Below are 11,627 nucleotides of genomic sequence, written 5' to 3'. Positions count from 1 at the left end.
GCTAACATCATACTTACGGGTGAAAAGCTAAAAGCGATTCCTCTAAGATCAGGAACAAGAAAAGGACTCCCATTCTTAGTTTTATTCAACATAGTTTTGGAATTCCTAGCTACAACAATCAAAAGAAGAAATAAAAGGGATCCAAATTGGAAAAGGAAACTTGTCACTATTTTCAGATGACATGATATTATACACACAAAATCCTCAAAATGCTACCAGAAAACTACTAGAGTTCACCAATGAATTTGGTAAAGTCACAGGATACAAAACTAATATACAGAAATTTGTTGCATTTCTATACACTAACAATGAAATATAAGAAAAATTATGGAAACCCATTGCATCAAAAAAAGTAAAATACCTAAGAATAAACCTACCTAAGGAGGCAAAAGACCTGTACGCAGAAAACTATGAGATGCTGATGAAAGAAATTGAAGATGACACAAACATATGGAAAGATATACCATGTTCCTAGATTGGAAGAATCAATATTGTTAAAATGACCGTACTACCCAAGGCAATCTACAGATTCAATGCAATCTCTATCAAATTACCAATGGCATTTTTCACAGAACTAGAACAAAAAAAATTTTAATTCATATGGAAACACAATCCCAAATAGCCAGAACAATCTTGAGAAAGAAAGAAAGAGCTGAAGTCAGAACACACTCCATGACTTCAGACTGTATTACAAAGCTACAGTCATCAAAACAGTATGGTACTGGCACAAAAACACACATATAGAGCACTGGAACAGCATAGAAAGCCCAGAAATAAACCCACGCACTCACTGTCAGTCTATGAGACAAGGATATACAGTGGAGAAAAGACAGTCTCTTCACTAAGTGGTGCTGGGAAGACTAGAGAGCTAAATCTAAAAGAATGAAATTAGAACATTCTCTAACATCATATACAAAATAAACTAAAAATGGATTAAACACCTAAATATAAGACCAGATGCTATGAAACCCCTACAGGAAAACATATACAGAACACTCTTTGACATGAATCACAGCAGTATCTTTTTGGATCCACCTCCTAGAGTAATGGAAACAAAAGCAAAAACAAACAAATGGGAGCTAATTAAACTTAAAAGCTTTAGCACAGCAAAAGAAACCATAAACAAAATGAAAGGACGACCTATGGACTGGGAGAAAATATTTGTAAACAATGTGACCTACAAGTGATTAATTTCCAAAATACACAAACAGCTCATGCAGGCTCAATATCAAAAAAACAACCCGGGGGCTTCCCTGGTGGCGCAGTGGTTGGGAGTCCGCCTGCCGATGCAGGGGACACGGGTTCGTGCCCCGGTCCGGGAGGATCCCACATGCCGCGGAGCGGCTGGGCCCATGAGCCATGGCCGCTGGGCCTGCGCGTCCGGAGCCTGTGCTCCGCAACGGGAGAGGCCACAACAGTGAGAGGCCCGCGTACCGCAAAAACAAACAAACAAAAAAAACAACCCGGGACTTCCCTGGTGGTCCAGTGGTTAAGACTCTGCACTCCCAAGGCAGAGGGTCTGAGTTCAATCCTTGGTCAGGGAACTAGATTCTGTATGCCACAACTACAGGATCCTGCATGCTGCAACTACAAAAAAAAGATCCCACACGCAGCAACAAAGATCCCACGTGCCACAACTAACACCTGGTGCAGCCAAATGAATAAATATTGAAAAATAAACAAAACCCACAACCCAATCAAAAATTGGGCAGAAGATCTAAACAGCCATTTCTCCAAAGAAGATATACAGATGGCCAACAGGCACATGAAAAGATGCTCAACATCACCAATTATTACAGAAATGCAAATCAAAACATTACAATGAGATACCACCTCACACCAGTCAGAATGGCCATCATCTAAAAGTCTACAAACAATAAATGCTGGAGAGGATGTGGAGAAAAGGGAACCCTCCTGCACTGTTGATGGGAATGTAAATTGGTACAGCCATTGTGGAGAACAGTATGGAGGTTCCTTAAAAAACTAAAAATAGAACTACCATATGATCCAGCAATCCCACTCCTGGGCATATATTTGGACAAAAGCATAATTCAAAAAGGTACATGCAGGGACTTTCCTGGTGGTCCAGTGGTTACGACTTTGCCTTCCAGTGTACGGGGTATGGGTTCAATCCCTGGTTGGGGAGCTAGGATCCCACATGCCTCAGGCCAAAAAACCAAAACAAAACAGAAACAATACTGTAACAAATTCAATAAAGACATTAAAAATGCACGTCAAAAAAAAAAAAAAGTACATGTAACCCCTATGCTCATAGCAGCACTATAATAGCTGACAATAGCCAAGACATGGAAACAACCTAAATGTCCATTGACAGATGAATGGATAAAGAAATGTTACATATATAAAATGGAATACTACTCAGCCATAAAAAAAGAATGAAATAATGCCATTTGCAGAAACATCAATGGACCTAGAGATTATCATACAAAGTAAATCAGAAAGAGAAAGACAAATATGATATCCACTATATGTGGAATCTAAAAAATAATACAAATGAACACATGTACAAAACAGACTCACAGACATAGAAAACAAACTTAGAGTTACCAAAGGGGAAAGGTCGGGGGAGGGGAGGGATAAATTGGGAGTATGGGATTAATATACACACAGTACTATGTCTAAAATAAACAACAAGGACTTACTTAGAGGAAACTATATTCAATATCCTGTAATAACCTATAATGGAAAAGAATCTGAAGAAGAACAGATATATAGGTAACTGGATCACTTCGCTGTATACCTGAAACTAACAGAACACGGTAAATCAACTATACTTCAAAAACAATAAAAGAAATTGGAGTTATCAGAGAGTTCATATATTCAAGACAGTAGAAAAATGGACAAAATAGATGTAATAGTAATTTCAACAAGCAGAACACTCTCTCATATAAATTGCAGCCATGTCTTTTTGGATTCACCTCCTAGAGTAATGAAAATAAAACCAAAAATAAACAAATGGGACCTAACTAAACTTAAAAGCTTTTGAACTGCAAAGGAAACCATAAACAAAACAAAAAGACAACCTAAGAAATGGGAAAAAAACATTTGCAAACGATGCGACCTACAAGGGATTAATCTCCAACATACACAAACAGCTCATGCAGCTCAGTATCAAAAAAACCAAAAAACCCAATCGAAAAATGGGCAGAAGATCTAAATAGGCATTTCTCCAGAGAAGATATACAGATGGTCAAAAAGCACATGAAAAGATGCTCAACGTCACTAACTGCTAGAGAAATGCAAATCAAAACTATAATACGAGGGGCTTCCCTGGTGGCGCAGCGGTTGAGAGTCCACCTGCCGATGCAGGAGATGTGGGTTCGTGCCCCGGTCCGGGAAGATCCCACATGCCGTGAAGTGGCTGGGCCCGTGAGCCATGGCCACTGAGCCTGCGCGTCCGGAGCCTGTGCTCCACAACGGGAGAGGCCACAACAGTGAGAGGCCCGCGTACATCTAAAAAAAAAAAAAAAAAAAAAAAAAAAAAACTATAATACGAGGTATTACCTCACATCAGTCAGAACAGCCATCATCAAAAAGTCTACAAACGGACTTCCCTGGTGGCGCAGTGGTTAAGAATCCGCCTGCCAATGCAGCGCACACGGGTTTGAACCCTGGTCCGGGAAGATCCCACATGCCGCGGAGCAACGAAGCCCATGCGCCACAACTACTGAGCCTGCACTCTACAGCCCGCAAGCCACAACTACTGAGCCTGCGCTCTAGGGCCCACGAGCCACAACTACTGAGTCCACGTGCCACAACTAATGAAGCCTGCACGCCTAGAGCCCATGCTCCGTGACAAGAGAAGCCACTGCAGTAAGAAGCCTGCACACCGCACTGAAGAGTAGCCCCCGCTCACCGTAACTAGAGAAAAAGCCCACGCACAGCAATGAAGACCCAACGCAGCCAAAAATAAAATTAATTAATTTTAAAAAAAGTCTACAAACAATAAATGCTGGGGAGGGTGTGGAGAAAAGGGAACCCTCCTACACTGTTAGTGGGAATGAAAATTGGTGCAGCCACTATGGACAACAGTATGGAGGTTCCTTAAAAAACTAAGAGAGCTACCATGTGATCCAGCAATCCCACACCTGGCCATATATGCAGAGAAAACCATAATTCAAAAAGATACATGCACCCCAATGTTCATAGCAGCACTATTCACAATAGGCAAGACACAGAAGCAACCTAAATGTCCACTGACAGATGAATATTTAAGAAGATGCAGTACATACATACAATGGAATAGTACTCAGCCGTAAAAAAAAATGAAATAATGCCATTTGCAGCAACATGGATGGACCGAGAGATTCTCATACTAAGTGAAGTCAGACAGAAAAGACTAATATCATATGATATCACTTATATGTGGAATCTAAAAAATGATACAAATGAACTTATTTACAAAACAGAAACAGACTCACAGACTTAGAAAACAAACTTATGGTTACCAAAGGGGAAAGGTGGGGGGAGGGATAAATTAGGAGGTTGGGATTAACATATACACACTACTAGACATAAAATAGATAACCAACAAGGACCTACTGTATAGCACAAGGAACTCTACTCAATAGTCTGTAATAACCGAAGTGGGAAAAGAATAGATATATGTATAACTGAGTCACTTTGCTGTACACCTAAAACACAACATTGTATATTAACTATACTCCAATGTAAAAAAAAATTAAATAAATAAGAAAAAAAATAACAAAATTCAACAGAGTTGGAACATATCTATATTTGACAGTCTAGCACTGAAAAATACAATATCTGTAATGAAAATATTGGCAGCTAGGAGCAACAGTAGACTGGACACAACAGAAGACAGGGCAATAAGAAATGTCCAATGTGAAGAAAAGTAAAAAGTAATAAGAATGGGAAAATGAAACAGATCATAAGGGATGTGGGACACAGTCAAAGGGCCTGACGTCTGTCAGTGGAGTCCCAAAGGAGGGGAAGAGGAAGAATGAAGAAGACTCCATGCAACGAAGACCCAATGCAGCCAAAAATAAATAAAATATTTAAAAAAATAATAATAATAAAAAAAAAAAAGACTCCACACTCCCAATGCAGTGGGCCCTTGTTCACTCCCTGGTCAGGGAACTAGATCCTGCATGCCACAACTAAAGATCCCATGTGCTGCAACTAAGACCCAGTGCAGCCAAATAAATAAATATTTTTTAAAATATATTAAAAAAAAGAACTGACAGGACAAAACTGAAAAACTGGCAAAACTATATTCATAGTTGGAGATGGACACCATCACACAGCTCTATAAATGACAGAAGAAATCAGGAAGGATCATTAAGATCGGAACAACATGAACAACATGAACAGCAGACTTGCCTAGTGGACATACACAGAACACTACTCCCAGCAACTGCAGAACACAGGTTTTTATCAAGTGCACAGGAAACAATGACCACAATAGGTAATATTATGTACCGTAATGCAGGTTTAAGAATAATTTACCTCCTGCAGAGCATGTTCTCTGGCTAAAGTGGAATCAAACTAGAATCAATCATAGGATAACAACAAGAAATCCCCAAGTGTTTGGTAATTAACTCCTTGACATAAACATAGGCTGAAACAGAAACCATATGGAAATTAAGAACGACTTTGAACTGAATGGTGGTGATTATAATACACCAAAATTTGAAGATCCTGCTAAAGCAGAATTGAGGGGAACACTTACACTTTATGCATAGGTTGGAAAAGAAGAAAGGTTTATTTTACTTATTTATTATCATTAATTTTTTGGCTGCACCACACAGCTTGCAGGATCTTAGTTCCCTGACCAGGGATTTCACCCGGGCCCCACAGTGAAAGCGCCAAGTCCTAACCACTGCACCGCCAGGGTATTCCCAAGAAGAGAGGTTTAAAATCCATGGTCTCAGGTTTCATCTTAAGACACCAGAGAATTAACGGCAAGTTCAACCCAAAACAGGAGAAACAACAAAATAATGAGGCCAAAACTGAAGCAGAAAACACGAAAAACATGAAATACAAACAAACCTTTGGTCCTTTGATAAAACAATAGCAAACGTTTCTGTTTGTTTTTAAAGAGAAAACACATGACTAACACCAAACGTGAGAAGCGGGGGCTTCCCTGGTGGCGCAGTGGTTAAGAATCCACCTGCCACTGCAGGGGACACAGGTTCAAGCCCTGGTCCGGGAAGATCCCACGTGCTGCGGAGCAACTAAGCCCATGCGCCACAACTACTGAGGCCTCGTGCCGCAACTACTGAAGCCTGCGTGCCCTAGAGCCCGTGCTCCACAACAAGAGAAGCCACCGCGATGAGAAGCCCACATACTGCAATGAAGAGCGGCCCCCGCTCACTGCAACTAAAGAAAGCCTGCACGCAGCAACGAAGACCCAACGCAAACAAAAATAAATAAATAATAAATAAATAAAAATAAAGTTCCCTTTATTAAAAAAAAAAAGAGAGAAGGGGAACACCACTACAGATCCTACAGACATGAAAGAGATAATAAAAGGGGTTCAATTTCTGGTTAGGATATAGACTGTTGTGGCAGACCATAACTTTAGGTGGTTAAAAATAAAACGAGAAAAGGAACAGATTCACTACAGAAATCTACAGAAATACAGAAACATAGATACAGCCGCAATGGAAAACAGCATGATGGTTCCTCAAACAATTCAAAATAGGATTCCCATATGACTCAGCAGTCCCACTTCTGGGTATATATCCAAAGGAAATGAAATCAGGTATCTTGAAGAGATATATGCACCCCCCATGTTCACAGCAGCATTATTCACAATAGCCAAGACATAGAAACAACCTAAGTGTCCCTTGATGGATGAACAGAAAATATGATATATACATTTTTTCTGGTATATTATAATCATAATATCATTCCCTTCAGGATCGTTCCTAGTCTGCACACAGTATAAATACATACGTATCTATTTATATACACAACATGTATAGATACATGTATCGCAAATCAAAACCACAATGAGTTACCACCTCACACCAGTCAGAATGGCCATCATTAAAAAGTCTACAAATAATAAATGCTGGAGAGGGTGTGGAGAAAAGGAAATCCTCCTACACTGTTAGTGGGAATGTAAATTGGTGCAGCCACTATGGAGAACAGGATGGAGGTTCCTCAGAAAACTAAAAATAGAACTACCATATGACGCAGCAATCCCACTACTGGGCATATATCCAGACAAAACGCTAATCTGAAAAGATACATGCACCCCAGTATTCACAGCAGCACTGTTTACAATAGCCAAGACACGGAAGCAACCTAAATGTCCATCGACAGAGGAATGGATAAAGAAGATGTGGTACCTATATACATGGAATACTACCTCAGCCATAAAAATGAAATAATGCCATTTGCCACAACATGGATGGACCTAGAGATTATCATACTAAATAAGTCAGACAAAGAAATACCATATGATATCACTTATATGTGGAATATAAAAAATACAAATGAACACATTTACAAAACAGAAACAGACTCACAGACACAGAAAACAAACTTACAGTTACCAAAGAGGATGGGAGGAAGGGATAGATTAGGAGTCTGGGATTAACAGAAACACACTACTATACATATAATAAGCAACAAGAACCTACGTATAGCCCTGAGACTATATTCAATATCTTGTAACAAGCTATAATGGAAAACAATCTGAAAAAGAACACACACACACACACATATATATACACACATATATATAAAATTTGATCACTTTGCTATATACCCGAAACTAACACAACATTGTAAATCAACTATACTTTAAAAAAACAACCAAAAACACCCATCAGAGTCAAATAACTTCAAACTATAAAAAGCAGGGCTTCCCTGGTGGCACAGTGGTTAAGAATCCGCCTGCCAATGCAGGGGACACTGGTTTGAGCCCTGGCCCTGGAAGATCCCACATGACGCGGAGCAACTGAGCCCGCGAGCCACAACTACTGAAACCCGTGCGCCTAGAGCCCGTGCTCCACAACAAGAGAAGCCACTGCAACGAGAAGCCCGCGCACCGCAACAGAGTAGCCCCCACTCACCCCAAGTAGAGAAAGCCCACACACAGCAACAAACACCCAACGCAGCCAAACATAAATTTTAAAAAAAAGCAGCCGGACAAAAAAGACACATTCCTTTGAAGGGGTTAACAGGGCCAGCTCACCTCTTGTCAGGAACAATGGAATAGCATCTCTAAAATGCTGAGGCAAGAAAGTCAAACCCAAACCACCTGCCAACGCAGAATCCCATTCCCACTGAAAATACCTTCTGCTAATGTAGGCGAAATAAAGATATTTTTAGGCCACTAAAAGCTGGGAGAATTTGTTGCCAGTAAACCCGCACCACAAGACGTATTAAAGGGAGCTCTTCAGACCGAAAGGAAAGGATCTCAGATGGAACCTCTGGTGGGTCAGCAGATGAAACAAAGAGCAGTGGGAAGCGTGACCACGTGGGTGTACATACAAAACTTTTTTTTTTTTTTTTTTTTGCGGTACGTGGGCCTCTCACTGTTGTGGCCTCTCCCGTTGCGGAGCACAGGCTCCAGACGCGCAGGCCCAGCGGCCATGGCTCACGGGCCCAGCCGCTCCGTGGCATGTGGGATCCTCCCGGACCGGGGCACGAACCCGCGTCCCCTGCATCGGCAGATGGACTCTCAACCACTGCGCCACCAGGGAAGTCCACAAAACTCTTCTTAAAAATGTATTTGAGGGGCTTCCCTGGTGGCACAGTGGTTAAGAATCCACCTGCCAATGCAAGGGACACGGGATCGAACCCCGGTTGGGGAAGACCCCACATGCCACGGAGCAACTAAGCCCGTGTGCCACAGCTACTGAGCCTGTGCTCTAGAGCCCGCGAGCAGCAACTACTGAGCCCACGCGCCACAACTACTGAAGCCCACGAGCCTAGAGCCCGTGCTCCACAACAAGAGGAGCCACATCAATGAGAAGCCCGCGCACGGCAACGAAGAGTAGCCCCTGCTCACGACAACTAGAGAAAGCCCGCGTGCAGCAACGAAGACCCAACGCAGCCAAAAATCAATAAATTAGGGGTTAAGAACCTGCCTGCCAACGCAGGGGACACGGGTTCGAGCCCTGGTCCGGGAAGATCCCACGTGCCACGGAGCAACTAAGCCCGTGCGCCACAACTACTGAGCCTGTGCTCTAGGGCTCACGAGCCACAACTAGAGAAAGCCCGCGCACAGCAACGAAGACCCAACGCAGCCAAAAATAAAATAAATTTATTAAAAAAATGTATTTGAAAGACTTGACCGTACATAATGGCAGGGAGTTGCGGGCTTATAACGTATGTCAGAAGTAAAATAAACGGCAAAAAATAGCACAAGTGGGGGTAAGTGGGAATAGGCCAATATCACACAGGTGCCCCTCTCTTCTGCGTTCCTTCCCTGTTGATAACGAAAACCGCCACATGAGCCGACCCCTCTGGTTCCGGCACCACCAGAGGGCTGGCCTGGCCTCCTCTCCGCCTGCTCTCCCAGCTGCGCCATTTCCACTTCCCCACAACACAGAGGTGGCCTCTACCCCTCCATCCCGGACCGGGCAGGCAGCACTGGCCTTCCCAGGCCTCGGTGCTGGAGGGACACCCTGGCAGCACGTGGGAGCCTCAGCTCAGGCTCGTTCCACCAGCTTCTGGAAAGGCTGAGGAGCCGAGTTCTCGGGCCTCAGTGCACGATTCTACCTCTCTGCCTGCAGGCCCCAGTCACGGCCCTCCCCGTGCACGTCCTCGTAAGGTCGTCCCGCATCCTTGCGAGGGTGTGCCTTGTGGGCAACTGTCTCTAATTCGTGGTGGAGATTCCAGGTTCTACCTGGAAAGTTCCCCTCAGCAGCAGCAGCTTTATTTTTTATTTTTTGGCTGTGCTGTGTGGCTGGCGGGATCTCGGTTCCCCAACCAGGGATTGAACTCTGGCCACAGCAGTGAAAGCACAGAGTCCTAACCACTAGACCACCAGGGAACTCCCAGCAACCGACACTCACTCGGCCACCATCTCCTGCGTCAGCAACTGCGTCAACTCTTCACCGTCTTGTTCTGCTTCTCAGGCCTTTTCTCAGATCTCCCCTGGAGCCTGGGGCACCTTACAGTTTATCCTTCGTTTCTAAAATCATCTGTTCTTTCATTTTCTTCCAGAATTGGATCAGCCATTTCCAAGTCTGGTTTTTGTCCACGTCTGTCCCTTGTTTTTGAATTTCTGATCCAAGATGGTTTCGTATCTTCTGACGCTGTTGGGACAGTCTGCCCTTCTCCGACCTCATGCTCTCTCCTGGGGACGCTGGGGTTCCTGGCTGGGGCAAGGGACATGTACAGGTTGTGCTGTGAACCTCTGCCTTTTGGCTTCTGCCCACCTCGCTGGCTGCCCCCTGCCGATGCTCCCACACGGCGCAGCAGAGAGAAAGGGCTGGGAGGGAGGCCAGGCTCCCACGGGGGACTTGGCGGTGTTCCTTTGTAAGTGTAGGCAGGATGTTGCATGCGGCAGGCATTCCTCCCAGTGCTTCTGTGTTGTTTGGGACAGACGGTGGGCTGCCATCGTTTTCAACTACCTGGATCCTTGTGAAACTGTTTCAAGAACTGCTGCTGTTGTGTTTTCTTAGCTGACGCTGCCCTAACAGAACAACACAGGCTGAAACCACACATGGCATTTCTCACTGTCCTGGAGTCCGAGATCGGTGTGGCCAGCTCCTGGTGAGGGCCCGCGTCCCAGCCTGCAGACAGCCGCCTTCCCGCTGCATCCTCACCCAGCACAGAGAGCTCTGGGCTCTCCTCCTCTCCTTACCAGGACGCCAGTCCCATCATGAAGGCCCCATGCCTCCTAACACTGTCCCCCACTGCGGGTCTGGCAGCACCATCTGAATGTTGGGGGATATAAACAATTAGTCCATAGCCACCAAAGTCATTTTTCCTCAGCCGCGTCCACAGTGACTGTGACGCTGTCACAGGGCTTCCCACTTTGTGCTGTCGGGTTCACTCAAGACCTAACCATTCACATACAGCTGGTACCTTTTTGCTCCTGGAAGGGAAGCCTTAGGGTTAGGGTTTCAGATGGACTTGTGCAGACAACGGCAAGGAGCCTGTCCTTCAGCTCCCGTGTTTGCTGTTCTCACTGTGATTTACTTCAATGGCTCTTTTTTCCACCAGCCCCAAGTAGACCAAACCTGGTTTTTTTTTTTGGCTGCGTTGGGTCTTTGTTGTGGTGCGTGGGCTTCTCAATGCAGTGGCTTCTCTTGTTGCAGGGCACGGGCTCCAGACGCACAGGCTCAGTAGTTGTGGCATGTGGGCTCAGTAGCTGTGGCTCGCAGGCTCTAGAGCGCAGGCTTGGTAGCTGCGGCTCCTGGGCTTAGTTGCTCCGCGGCATGTGGGACCTTCTGGGACCAGGGCTCGAACCTGTGTCCTCCTGCACTGGCAAGTGGATGCTTAACCACTGCGCCACCAGGGAAGTCCTAAACCTGGTTCTTACATCCACTTCAGTTCTGTTACCTTGTTTCCGACCGTTTATTTCTCCTGAGCAAGGGGGCTGCCACTCCCCGGCTCCTTCCCCAAGTTGTCCTGCCTCCTAGCCTGTCCCTTCCCAGGGATTTGGCTATGTGAGC

This window comes from Tursiops truncatus, chromosome 3 (genome assembly GCF_011762595.2).
Source record: "Tursiops truncatus isolate mTurTru1 chromosome 3, mTurTru1.mat.Y, whole genome shotgun sequence".
Classification (NCBI taxonomy): Eukaryota; Metazoa; Chordata; class Mammalia; order Artiodactyla; family Delphinidae; genus Tursiops; species Tursiops truncatus.
Note: the sequence above shows the minus strand (reverse complement) of the source record.